Source organism: Pezoporus flaviventris, unplaced genomic scaffold (genome assembly GCF_033815535.1).
Source record: "Pezoporus flaviventris isolate CSIRO_AGI_PZ_B2104156 unplaced genomic scaffold, CSIRO_AGI_Pfla_v1 ptg000092l, whole genome shotgun sequence".
NCBI lineage: Eukaryota > Metazoa > Chordata > Aves > Psittaciformes > Psittacidae > Pezoporus > Pezoporus flaviventris.
In genome coordinates, this window is record NW_026892640.1 from 672,337 (window position 1) to 686,776 (window position 14,440).

Genomic DNA, 14,440 nt, shown 5'->3' on the forward strand with positions numbered 1-14,440 from the left:
CTTGTTACACATGATGAGCAGGACTCACTTTATGCATTTTACCTGTCAAAACCTTTTGAAGTTTGTGACTCAGGAAGTTAAGCTTGTATTACTGGTTCTGTTAGTACTTTACACAACTGGTTCCCAGACTGTTTCCCTCCTCTTACCGACTCTCTCCGTCATTTGGCCTTAGTGTCATGTTCCTGCCTTTCCCTTGGTGACCACCATTGTATTCCACCCCTGTGAACACAACCACTGCCTTCTTGTAGGAATCTAGCAACTCTCGAGACCCTCATAGCATCCCAAAGATGCAGTTGCTCTAGAGGGTTGTGGGAAGAAGGTATGGTAAGCAGCTGGCAAAATTTTTCAGTTAAAAATGCAAATGACCAGTGTCACTGAATAAGCTGCCAAGAGCTAGGATATTTATTTAGCTCCATTTAGGAAGCACATACTAATGCACTTCAGTGGGATATCTGCTTGTGGAGCAATTTTTAAGGCCGCAGTGCAATACACAGTCTTACTAGAGGCAGTGACAAGTACATTTATCAATGATAGCAGCAACAAACCAAAGTAAAACACAGTCATTATTACTTAGTCCAAGTTTTAATGCAGCAAAACGTTAAACATGTATTTAAGCCCCACAGGGCTTCCCCCGGTGCTAAGATAAGCACAATTAAGAGATTTGTTGAATTGATGGCTATAACAGGTACCTGCAGATACAAAACTCTGGTACTTTGTCTCTTGCTACATTTCTGTACAGTCCATGTCTCTGTTACATTACATAAGAGATTAGGCTACAAAGAAAGTTAGAAAGAAACTGTAGAAAAAGTCTCTGTTTTCATCAGATCTCTTTTTTATTGTTATTAAAATAAGAAGAAATACAGGGCAGTATAACCTGACAAAATGTTGTATACCGTAGCTCTTTATACAGACTAGGGAAGAAGCTTCCTCTTTAAGTCTTATTTTCATAGCCTTGAATCCCCCTTCTCTCATAAGTTTCTCATATTCCATAGAACAATATGAAAGTATGAAAGTTAACTAATTTAAATGATATAAATATGCATAGCCATTATCTGTAAGATTTTATGGGAATAAGGATAAAATATCAGCCTTAAATTTCAAAGTGTACAGTAGTCAGTTCAGATAGGGCTTGGGTTATATTTTTTATTTAAAATTCTTCAAATCTTTTATTCTCTCTGTATTAAATCCTCTGTATCAAATAGATCACTACATCTTCAATACTTAATTATCTGCACTATAAAAAGAAATCCCCTTTAACAGTTAGGAAAATATTTAAACAGCTCTTTTTTCTTTAAAGAACTGAAACATGATGTACAATGTATGAGCTAATCTTCTACTGATGTATACATGGAGGTCCAAATAAGAGTAAGAGACTTGCTTTCTCTGATCTTGGCAACTTTTGCATTCAGTTTTTAGGCCATCATTTTATGGATGGTTTGGGACTCCAGACAGATTTAGCTGCATGAATTTACTTGCAGAGTCACAGCCTTATCAAGTAGTAGCCGCATTTCTTTACTTTCACAGAAAAATCTAGGTTTGTTAGACCTAAACATGACCACCATCTTCTTTCTCATGCTTGAAGTCACAAGCAGAAGCTTTTGAAGTTGGTGAGGGTGGGATCCTTACCTAAAGGATCCTTACCTAAAGCCTGTGGTGAAACAAGAGAACTCTTTGAGTTCAGATATTCCTGAGGAAGAAGAGCTATTTGCATCCCCTGGGAAGCAGAGGAGTCTGAACTGGACAGGAGTGGGACAGAAAAATGGAACTGAATTTTTTCACTGATGTCAGTAATGTGTTGCCTTAAGGAGATGTGGCAGAAATGTGGTTTTGGAGGTTAGTCCTATTTTTGAAGGTATTCAACATCTCTGTCTTAGACCTGCTAAGGGTCTGAGACGAATGAAACATGGAGCTTCTGGAAGTTTCCCAAGATATACTCAGATTGTGGAGCCAGCTTTACTTGTCTCCTTCAGAAGGGAATGACCTCTCCATGTTGTATGTATTCTCATCAGAGCGTTTTCCTGGTTTACCTGCTGTATAACCATTTCTAGCTTCTCTGACATCCCTTCTCCTTGGCATATACCCTTTCTACATAAAATGGTGTAGTCCTGGAGTGCGTCAGAGGGGACCACACATAGTAAGGTTGGCTCTTTACAGGTTCCAGTACTTTGATTTGATGGATGATCCCACATCAGCTTGGAGCGACCATGATCAGGTATTTAAAAGAAATGCTTGCTGTGCAAGCCACAGGACCTCAGCAAGGCAGGCTTCCAGGGAAAAAAATGAGTTTGGAAATAAATTGAAACATTATAGAATTTAATCTAGGAAGGCAGACAGTGAGAGGGAGTGGGAGTTTTGACATAAACTAGAGGTTTCTAAGGAGCCAAGAGCATTCTTAGAGTAAAACCTGCCTATGCTTTTGCATTTTGATTTCTCTTCTTTCATAGTTCTGAATAAATCAGGTGTAGGCTTACCTTGGGGAGAGAAGAAGGGAAAGTGGTATAAAGGGGTGAATTGTGAGAGCTTCAGTCACCTAATTTGCCCACCTTCTCCTTCAACATCACCTGTACATGTGCAGGGAGAGGCTTCTCACTGCTGCTTGATCCTAGGTACAGGCAGCTATAGGCAGCTGCACAGCAGCTGAGCCAGGGGTCATTCTCCCTCTTCACAGCCCTGCATTCCACTCTGAGGTCGAGCCAGCAGAGCAGAGGCTGGTGGAGGAAAGGGATTTCCACATTCTCACTGAAGTTGCACCCTCTCCTGAAAGCAAACACAATCCAGATAGAATTAAAGTTCTGTACTATATTATGGAGCTGTACAAGAGTGTCTGCTGAAACATCCTCCTCTGAAGCACCACACAAACTATTGGTATACTTGATAAGCTTTGCTCTGATGTCTCCTGGCTCCCTGGTGTGGAATGCATGGGGCAGCCTTGCCCATGTACGTTAACCCAGTCCCCTTCTTTTGCCCTATAGATTAATTCCCAGGACCAGGGATTTATTAACAGCTTTATTAACAATGGCAGTCCTTGCCCTGGGTCGTCATTGTGGGTATTGAAGTGCTCTATGTAGATTAAAGGCACAGGAAGCCTGACACGTCTTTTGCTACCCAGAGGGTGAGGTACAGCCTGATGAGCCCTCTGGGATGATGTGCTTCCCTTCCCGGCCTCCATCAGCATGTGCTGAGTGGTGTCACCCCCTCCTAATGCCCTTCTGCAGGAGGTGGCAGCAGAGGCAGGGTGATACTGGGCAAAGCTGGTGCAGAGGGAAGCTACACCTGGAGAAGTGCTTTGGCAGGGCACCAGCAGTGATTGACTTGCTGGCCTGGAGAGACAGGAGAACAGAATATGCAGGGGATTGGTGGGGAGGGAACAGAGAGCTAGGTGTCATGCAGCAAGGAAGAGTCTTGACAGATCCGTGCTGGCATTTTGTATTTACAAGCCATATTGTGACTGGTGAGCTCCACAATAAAATCCCTACTGACTGCAGAGGCTGCAGAAATGACCCTTTTTTTTGTTAGGGGGAGAAAGTACAAACAAGAGAGGGAAGAGGAGAAATCATATTTCTCAACTCTTCATCTAAGCAGTGTCTTCATTGAAAGAAAAATCTCTCCATCGTTCAGCGCTGTGCTAGCTTTCTGTGATGCAAAGTGAAGGGGACCAGCGTGGGAAGAGCCACTCAGCACTTCAGAGGCTCGGGGAGTATCTCTGTGTGGCAGGTATAGCTGGTGAGGAGTGGGGAGGTGGGGGTAGAGGTGAGCTTACTTGTATTTCCAGCAAGCTACAAGGACCTCAGCTTGCCTCTACCACTTTTATTGTGATGGGCTTTAAATTAGGAAGTAGCTTTGGGATCCCACTTGTCACGCTCAGCAGTCACAGTTCCTTGCTCACAGGGGTGTTCGGGGGAGAAATTACATTTATGTGTGTGCAAGGAAGTGTCAGAGGGGGAGGTGTTACTGCCATACCGGAGAAGTCATTCTAACCTGTCATCCTGCAATGCCATCCTAACCAGCTGTGACGGACACACAGACATGAGGATGGGTTTTAGGATGAGGTAGCTGGGATCTGGGGAGGCATCCTGAAGCGCTGGTGCAAGAGCAGCAGTCCCAGTTCCTCAGAGCAGTTTATCTGTTTCCAAGTCACTACTCTGGAGGTGACAACCCCCTTCCCCTGACTCCAGGGCAGAGCTGTTACACTAATGCCTTTGGTCTGCCATCAGAAGGGAAAGAGCTGTGTCAACACAGAAGGTGCTATTTGCTGACAGGTTGTTGGAGACAAAGGAGACACAGGCAGGAGCAAGAATAAAAACAGAAGTTCTCAAGTAAAATATGGGCAAAAAAGAGAAGATTGATTGTTTAAGTCACAAAAGATAGAAAAATGAAGGGAAAAGTAAGAAGACTATTAAATTGAATATGCCTGCCCTTTAGAATAGCATTGATAAAGGCTGGGGATGTGAAGTGTAAAGGTTGAGACATATCTAACGGAGGGTCACATCTGATGAAACGACAATTTATGGTTAGAGAATAAAATAGATGCTGTGGATGACGTGGGTATCATTTCTAGACTACCAGGTATTAGGAGGCTGGAGGGAACACACATCAGTAGGTACATGAAGCAGGTGTCTGAAGACCATCCAACTATGAAAAGGAAAAAATAAAAAAGCTCCTGCTTATTGCTTTACTTGCTTCCCCATCCAGTCCTGCTTGCTGTAGGGAAACCAAATGGAAAACTGAGTAATGCAATATACGGTCTGTGTTCCCCATTGCCATTGACAATATGAGAAACAATACCTTACTGATGTCTTAGGTTTTTAATGAAGATGCTTGTTAGGCTTCACAGTCTAAATGCAAAAGAAGTGTTTGTTCTCCAAACACAGCCAGGTCAGGATGGGGCAGGGAAGGGTGAGCACAATTAAAAGAAACAAAAATGGTGAGAAAAACCTGGATAGTGACTGAACTAATCAAGACAAGGATGATTACACTGAATGAGCAGACTTCGCCATATAGACATATTAATATTGCAAATCATGTCAGCCAGTGCAGTGGCCCAGCCTCTTGGTGGCTACATCTGTTTCTTTTCTATTAGCTGCAGCATCAAATACAGTCATCAGGAAACGGACACATGCACTCTCATCTCCGGAGTGCATCGTACTGTACTAACTGGAGCCCACAAAAAATAGCTAGATTATTCCCTCGTTCTCCCCCATTTTTTTTTGCCTGTCACTGTTCAACTCTGCACATACCTGCGCTCTGAATCATATGGAACTTTTTCCTGCATTGTATTTTTTTTACTGAAATGTTTCCTTCAAGTCCCATTCAGTGCAATTGCCTCTTACCTCTCACCCCATCAAACTGAGAGTAAATGCAAACCCCAGAGTATAATTTACAAAGACATACTGTTGAATCCCGCATCGGACTCTTTTGCTTGAAGCCTGTAATTGTATCCTGTAGAAAGCCAAACCTAATTTGCTCATTCTGGAGAGCACTAGGTTGTAAAAAATCGAACCAAACTGCTGCACTTAATAACAGGAATAGCTTTCTGTACCTGATGGAGAAGTGATTTGTGTTACGTAATATATGTAATTACTATGAAATTATGGTTTTGTATTATAGGATATCATAGCCTTCAATGAGGCAATTTCATTGCAGCTTTCCCAGGGTCTCTCAAGTGTTTGGTTTGGAGAAGGCGGTCAGCACAACAGTCTTTTGCCAGAGTCCCAGCATCACTGAAGAAAACAGACCGTAATTAAGTGCAAATGTGTACCCCCTTCTTGCAATCACTGAGAGTGTTGGGGTGGTGTTGAGTAGTCTGCAACTTGTTTTTACAGACTCACAAGGGAAAGCCTGATGTATACAAAAACCACATGACCTAGTGAATTAGACTTGCCTCTCACACCCAGATATATCAGTGATTGCCTGATCACTGCAATATTTGTGGGGATGTCTATCTCTGTAAAATGGTACTGATGGTTGCTCACCTACATACGTCTCTGAGAAGGTCAGAGAAACAATGTCCTCTCTGATCTGTATTACTGAGAAACGCAGTGGCTCTGCACTGCTGTGTGATGGGCTCCTCCCTAAGGTTCTCTGCTGTAGATGTTATTCGTAAAGTCTCACTGTCTGACTAGTGCTTCGCTGAAGGGTGCAGTAGCTCAAGATTACATGTGGACATCTTTCTGCGCTGAGGAATTAAGGGTTTGCTACCATTCTGTACCTGTTTTGATCCCAGGAATCAGAAGTGTTTATGTATACAAACCTGTATTGGTGTGCATGTCTGTGCATGTGTGTGTGTGTGAGACAAAGAGGTGGTGATGATGAGCACACCCTTCTTCCTTGGATTCCTCTAGGGATTTTCTGCATGATGTTCTGAAGTGACGGTGAAGTTTCACACTTCAGAGTCAGGGTTTACGTGGTTACCAGTGGGCTTTACTTGTAGTCATCTGGGCTTTCTTTTCTCTTTTCTTCCGATGGTAGGCTCTTTGGGGTTTTTCTTCTGCAGACTTCCAAATAACAGGGCTTATAGCCAGAAATCACTGAAAGCTGACTTGGGTCTTCCTGAGCTAGCTCAAAATGCTGTTGTATTGGCTGAGTTCAGCACTAAGTTATACTTTCTTTTTTGCTGTCCTTTGGGGCCTAGAAGTGAGTTGGCTGCCCAACAAGGGATATTTCTCCTAGCATTGTAACTTTTTACTTGGTCTTAGGTCTGACTGATTTGGTGTGACGGAGATTTGTTGCAAGAAAAGCCATAGCTTCCTGGGTTTTATGAAGTTGGGCCAATTTCACTGAAATACCTCCCAAAGGAAATTACTCTCTTCTTCCTGAATTCTTTCTGTCTGCTATGAATCGTTCACCTCCAGGAACCCATTGTTCCCAAGTTTGGAAGTTTCTGCATCTTTCAAGTGACTTCACACTATTGGAAGCAGCAACTTCTCTTACCTCATTGTGCTTCTAAGACTTAACCTGTGAAGTTCCTGGCAGCTTCCTGCTCTTGTGTCGTCACCATCCTGTCACAGGGGAGTTTTCAGCCACTGCCTCATCCTGCTTTGCATTTGTATGTGCTTCCCGGTGTGAATTGGTTTGGTGTCTTAGGGAAATAGTGCAAGACCTTCAGAGAAAAGAGGAACCCACTCAAGTCATGCCACCCAAGTCAGCAGACTTTTCTTCCAAATAAAGAAAAAAAGGGGAAAAACCCCAAAACCAAAACGACACTGAAGAAACCACAAGCCATTCAAAAGAGAATTATAATTTCAGAGAAAAATGGAGTAACACCCGTACTACTGTTTGCAGCTTCTTTCAGCATGGGAGGGAAGTGTTGCTTGTAGTTCAATCATAAGTGATAATTGGAAAATAGATGTTACAGTTTCAGCCCTTTTGTGACAGAAAGCGTGCGACTGAATTACGTCTCCTGATGACACAAGCCAGGCACAAAACACTTCATGCAAACGTGCTCTGAGGACAGCCTGTTTAGGTTATTTCATCCTTGAACTTTTTTATCACTCTTAGTACTGGCAGATACTTTTCCCTTCTCAAATCACTGTCCTTCAGCCTTTTCCCACCATATGCCTACCCTCTTTTCCACTCCTCCTCTTCTCCTGTGGCAGTCCTTACCTCTTGCTTTCCACTGGTATCGCAACAGCCCTTCTCTCACATCCACTTCGTGTTATCCCTGCATCAGTGCATCTCAGATCTCTATGGCAATGCATTTCAAATTACTTTCTCACCTCTGCCTGCCTCCCTAGTGTCTGCCTTTCCAGATACCATTGCCAGTCACTTAAAATCATTGTGGCAAAAAACGTGTTCCTTATTCATATTCCTCGTTCCATGTTCCCCAGATGCATTACCTTGATTTTCCCCTCTCTAACTCTGCACGTTCAGGACACTGCTAAATCCTAATCCTCAGTCCTTTAAAACTAAAATTTGTCTTCTTACTCCCCAGTTCCCAAACCTGCTGTATCAGTCTGGTGTTGCTTAGGGGGAAGGTTTTGTATAAGCAACATTTCTTGCTAGAAATATAGAACAGAAGTGTTTGGGTTTGACTTTTTGGGACCCAAGAATGAATCTTCAGACTACCAGTTAGGGGGAAATATTAATAAAACCCCTCATTTTCACTTGAACACAAAATAAATTTAATCCATCATTAGGTAGAGAACCCTACAATGTAATTTTAGAGTTATTTTTTATAAGGTTGTAATAGGTATAGCCCCATTCCTAACGCGCTGCAATTAGCTGTGCTGCACATAGATGCACTGTAAGAAAGAACGGGGAAGTTGCTTTTTCTCATTCAGCCTAGCTTGGTTTCAACTGTGCCCTAAGGCCTTGGTTCTTACCCCAGCAGATGCGTAGGTCACTGTCAAATAGCTCTGGGTTTGGTTGCTTGTTGCATTGTGCCATATGTCAGCTGCTGTGCCTGTGCAAAAGCTGATGCAAGCTTTTGTGCTCTCTTAATGCCTCTGAGGTAATTCTCCCCTTACGTGAACTATGTTTGGTTGCAATTTCGCTGCTGAGCTTTGCAAAATTGAGCTGTAATAAAACAAAAAAGAGAAAAAGGGGGTGGTAGCTGTCAAACGGGAAGTAGTGAACAGCAAGCAAAACGGCACTGTCTTTTATTCTGTCCTGATGCAGATGGGCATCTTTGGGACAGCTGTAGAAACAGGAGTGAAATGAAAGTCTAGGGACTGTGTCAAGGGCCAGCAGTGCAGCATACCTGTGGCTGCTGCACTACGCTCCCCAGGGGAGCACGTCTCTGAGCAAACGCCACTGCTCTGTACTTTTTAGGCCTGTTGTCTGATTTGGGGATGGAGTTTGAAGCAGAATACGAGGCAGAGTTTGCTGGCGAACAAGTGAAGAGTGGGAACTGCGATGTACTTGGCTCTGAAAGGGATTTGCCCATTCCTGGAGCTGGGAGATGTGAGAAAGAGGGAAAAGCAGCAGTGCTCTGAGTAGTTGTTGGGCTTACTTAGGAGAAGGCAAGCCTCACTCTGCTTGCTAATGCACTAGCTGTGCATTGTTGCAGGCTTTGGGAAACTCAAAACGGAAAACTCTTCTAAAGCTGAGCCTTTGCTTTCCACACACAATCTGCATTTCCTTTCAGAGGACCTTTTGGGTCTATTTTCCTGCACTGCCGAAAGAGGGTTTTGTTTCCCTCATGATGTTTTTTGAATTCCTCAGATCCTGACAAGAAACCCAGTAGGAGCCAGGGATCGCACTGGTCCTGCAACCCACTGATGCGAAAGCAGTGAGCTGCATGGCTGTGTGCCCCACAACGCCCACAACCCAAAGGAGTCACCTCCTGTTTCCACTTATGCAGCTCTGGCTCGATGTCCCACCTTCATAAGCTTTTTTTCTTTTCTTGCAGCCCGAAATATCCTCTACCTCCTGCAGATGTCCTCTTGAGGGGAACTACAAGTCCTCATCCATTAACGCAGATTCCTCATCTACATTCATCTACAGGTTTCAAAAGCCTGAAGGTAAACTTACTTTTCCTCCCTCCTGCCCACACAGCTAGGTGCTCCTAGAGAGGGAAGAATTCAGATTGGCAACTGCTGACTGAGATGCTTCCTATTATTTTGCTTATCTTCCTGTAAGCGTGTTCAGAGCAAATGTTTAGTACGCTGCAGATGATGTAGTTACTGATAATGGATCCTTGCTGCTAGGGGACGTGCAGTGATTTACCTTCATCAAATTAAATCAGAACAGGTGTTGCCAGCTCACTTCTGAATCAGAAGGTGAGCAGGTGCCACTAAGTTGCATCTGGCAGTGGGAGCAAACAAACCTAGGCCAGAGAACTGTTGAGTCAGGTGATTTTTAATTTGGTGCACACCCTGAGCAATTAGAAGCAGCTTTCCAAGGGTTCTTCTGCACATCGCTCTCATACAGAAATCAGAATTTGCATTAGAGAGCATTGTGACTATTGCCTTCGACACATAAGGCACTTTCTTTGCTTTTTTAACAAGGAGCTGTGCATGTGGAGATTTTCCAAAGTGAGATTCCTCCTTTTGTAAAGGCTGAGGATGGGAGACCACGGGGGAAATTTATGCTCCGCTGTAGCAACTCCACAGATCGGTGGCTGTGGGTCTGCTTCTGCGTCGCAAACTGTCTCCAGTGCAGAAGTGGAGGGTTTTCCGTAGCAACGCCCCGACTCTTCATCACTGCTTACAGGTGGAGGGGTCAGGGCTAGATGTGCAATGAGACCTGTGCTTCTTCCTTAGAAGAACACATCAGGCCACTACACTGGTAATGATCAGAGTGTCTGTATCTGACCCTCCGTATTTGGCTAAAATCAGCATCTTTGAAAGCACGGATTAATTCCTCTCCCTGCTGTATGTAAAAGCATTTTTGACTAAGTCATTTTCAACCAAACAGTGTTCAGCCAGGGCAGTAAATCACACAAACAATATTAATCACTTTTTGGTCATGTTTAATGGCCTTAAATTGCCTTAGAAATTGCTTCACCTAATTTTATTTCAGTGGGGCTCTACAAGGGGTCCAGCTGCAAATAACCTCTCAGAATCAAGGCTGAATTACTGCAGATACCTCTGTAAAGGTAAGAAGGCAGATCCTCAGATCATATAAATTGGTGCAGCCCTGCTGATGACTGTGATGTTATGGTGATTGATACCAGCAGGGCCATAATACAGCTAAAGTAAATGGTCTGCAGATTTAAATGCCTGCTGCTAATGGGTCCCATGGTAAATCAATGGCTCACTTGTTAGTTTCTCTTTAAAATGGACTCAGAAGGTGTATTAATAGAAAAAAAACAACAGAACAATACCAGCTTAGCCAGTGGCCAACACGGGTAGCACTATAGCCAGTTTATTTCACATTTGCATTTAGACATATGGCCTGATTTATTACCATAGAAGATGCTTGTGCCAGTATGCAATAGGTCTAAGATAAAGTCTGAGACCCAGAACAGCCCAGCAAGTAACTTCATGTCTATTTTTCAGCCATCTTAAAGTGAGGCAAGAAACAGTGAGTGCCCTTCCAGTGGACCTGGATGGGAATGAACCTCCTCGCCCTATCGGGGTATTCAAGAATTCCAGTATTTTTCCTATGTCCCACCAGGGATGAAAGGTCCTTTTAAAACTTGGATGAAAATCTCCAAAATAAAATCAAGATGGGGCCAAACTAAATATTTGACTTTAATAATGTTCAAAGAGTATATTTTGATTGTGACCTCTCTAAGCAGTTGCCTCTTTTTAGTACAAAAGGAACATGGGGTTTTTGCTTGTTTCCTTCAATTAGGAAACAAAACTTTTCACTTTAAAAAATGTCAAAACAGCAATTCTTGATCATTCAGAGGTTCTTCTGATTTGTTTTTAAAGCTGAGAGACTTGAAAACAAACCTCTGCCATCAATCAATTTCGGTTTTGACAGATGACTGCTTTCTTTCTGTTGTGGGGGAGGGAGAAGAAGAGTTTAGTCCCGATATTCCTGACCACTTCTAGTAATTTTTACTTCTGTTTTGAAAGCCTGCTGCCTTACATAGGCTTTAGCCCAGTTAAATGAAGCTGCACTGGGCAATGGGGATGCAGTTTTTTAGATGCCTTTATAAGCTCATTTTCAAATGCGTACTTTAATCTTCCTTTTTTTTTATCAGTGACCAACATGATTTATAAAGCCTCGGAGTGATTTATATTCTGTTCACATGATTTAGTGTCCTTAGTGAATGCAGTTTGGTTGAAAATGGCTTAATGAAAAATGGTTTCTTTACAGCATAGATGGAGCTTAATCCGTGTTTTCAAAAATCAGTCTGATTAAAGCCTTATAAGGATGAGATGAAGGCACTGTCTGTTGCCAAGGTATCTGCTAGAAATGTGGTTCTCAGGGAAAGGCCTGAAGGCTTTACATCACAAAAGTTACTTTCCAAAAGACTGTGGTGACGAGACAGCTTTGGGTTCCCAGCTCAGACAGCAACGCAGCAAGGCTTTTAGGGGAAAGCAAGGAAATAAAACCAACCTGATTAAAAAATTAAGCCCCAGAGAAGACCAGCTCACCTGGTATCTCATACCAGGTAAGGTCACTGCCTTTCGCCTAGTTGTTCAAAGTCCGTGCATTTGGCCCTGGGGAGAGGATGTGAAGGTCCTGCCCAAAGATGGGTTTCCTGTCCACAGCTTCTGAGCGGCTGTCCTTCAATGGGAGCTACAGATTTGCAAGTAGTTTTTGGTGAGGTTTTAAAGAAATGAGCTGCACTTAGGCTGACGTTGTCAGTGGGTGGTGATTAGTGATGTGGTTTGTTTAAAAGTGCCTCATCTTCATTTTTGTAGTTGTTTACAACACATTGAATGGCTCCTGGAAGGCATTTGGGCTCCATGAAGTGAAATGGAGTCAGAGGATTTATAGGTTTCCTTCTATTGGAGGCTGTTCTGCAAGGCAGGCTTTTCAGGCCCACGATATACCCTGAAGCCTTACACTTTTTTGGTGGTACAGGCCAAAGTCTAAGGAAGGCTGAGCCATTTCTTCAGCTGTGTCCGCTGACATCATGTTTGTTACAGGCACTTCAGCACAACGGAGCACTCGATCCTGGCATGTTTCTGTGGTCATCCCCCAGGAGCGGTTTTCCCTACCTGATGGTTTTATTTTTGCACACAAGCTTGATGATGCAGGTAGGTTTCTGGGTTTCCCCATTGTTTTCAGGTCAGGCACTCACACATGGATGTTATAAGCTTGTGCCTGATTTTGACACAGCCAATATAAACTGTAACTCAGCTGATCTTAACTAAACCATAGATCTGCATACAGCATGATGTGAAAGTAGAAGAAATTGGCCCTTCTCATACCGCAATCCAAACTATTCTTTTTTTTCTGGACTTCCATGGAAAGAAATGCCTTTAATGAAGTTGCATGTTTGTTCACTTCTAAGCATATGCTTAAGTGCTCTCCACAGTAAGGATGAACTTACCTGCCTCAGTGCTGTCCTGAGGAGAAGCTTAGATGAAACAAATGGTGAGATTATTTTCCCTGAGGCAGCAGAACTTTGATTCACTTTTCACCTTCTTCTCCAGCAGCATGTTTGTTTTCATTGAGCTCTGGCTTGAAGTCCTGTGTTTTGGCAATAACAGGCTTGACCGCTCTCCCCCACCACTGCCACCTCTGAAGCAAAGTCTGTTTTTTGTACTTTCTGTGTTTGGAGATGGGGGAGTGGAGGAGTTGCTGATAGAGGTAGCCAGTGATGGTCACTAAATGTGTCTGCTCCGTTGAAAGTAAGGCAGCATACAACAAATGTTAAAGGGAACAAAATGGATTATTTGTTATCCCTGGGGGAATTCTACCCTTAAAGCGATGTCCCAGAAACCCAGATGGAATGTTAAATTAAAGCCAAAGGCCCCCCACAAGTGTGTTAGCAGAGAAAAAGCTCCTTATAGCGAAGACCTTTGAAAATTAGAACTGAAAAATAATATTCTAGAAAAATAAAAGTTCTCCTAAGAAAACAGAAAGCAAGGAAATTAAAAGCACAATAGGGACCAGCCACAGTACTTAGGATGCGAAGGCTCTGTCAAGCAAAATGCTGTTAACACAACCCCCTGACTTTTTCCACTGTACATGTACACATGCACACACTTTATTTGAAGTGGCCTTAAGTTTGCCTTGAGATCACCAACTGAGTTTTAAATTAACACAGGGGTGTCACACTGTCATGTACCATCCTGATGGCCTTCTGGAAGAAGTGTTCTCTGCGTTCAGGAAAGGAAGGGTGAGTGCTTTCTATCTCTCTTTCTTTTTCCCTGAAAAGTGTAAAGAAATTCAACAAAACATTAGGGAGAAGCACAGGTATCAGTCAAGAGTCTGAAAAATGATTTAATTTTTCTCTCTGCTTTTGGGGTTACCTTGTCTGTCTCCTCCCTCCTCCCAACTGATCCACATTGTCCTACATGGCACAGCACTGTGTTTAGTAAAGAGGCTTCTTGCTGTGTTGATTTAAACACCAGCAAGGTTCTGCCCCATTAAATTCAGCGAGGATTCATCAGTAAGGTACAAAGGACATGGCTCTTTCCTTTACAGGCCAGAGGATCCGCATGACCTAAACACGAAGCCGTGGAATGATAGACCTGGAAAGTTATTATAAAAGTAGACATAGCATTAAGGGGAGTTGTGCTGACTTACTACCTTGCTGATAGGCCCCAAACTCCCTCTGTGTGTGTGAAAATGAACTATCTTTGTATTTGCTCAGCCATAAGCCTCCTTGCTGAGTTTGCTGATAAGTTTACCAGATATTGCCAAGTCAGGTGTTGCATCAGTGACATCTGGATTGGCCGTGACAATCTCCAAGTAATGTGGCTTGTCCCAGTGTCCTGAAGTCCTTTGAACTCAGCCTCGTACCAGTTTTTTCTGCTGGGCACAGGTCTTTTCTTATTTTTTATTCTCGAGCTGCCATGAAACCCATGTATGCATTTTCAGAGGGTTCCACAGAGGGCACATAAAACCCCTGTTCCTGTGTCAGTGTCAG

General features: G+C 43.2%; 1 long non-coding RNA gene across 1 annotated transcript; it reads right to left on the bottom strand.

Moving 5' to 3' along the window:
* Window positions 1-4,787: 4,787 nt before the first annotated feature.
* On the bottom strand, window positions 4,788-14,285 carry LOC133280923 (uncharacterized). The gene is made up of 3 exons (XR_009747308.1): window positions 14,101-14,285; window positions 12,896-13,114; window positions 4,788-8,514 (listed from the first exon to the last, which is right to left on the bottom strand). It is a non-coding gene; the product is annotated as an uncharacterized LOC133280923 (long non-coding RNA).
* Window positions 14,286-14,440: the final 155 nt, after the last annotated feature.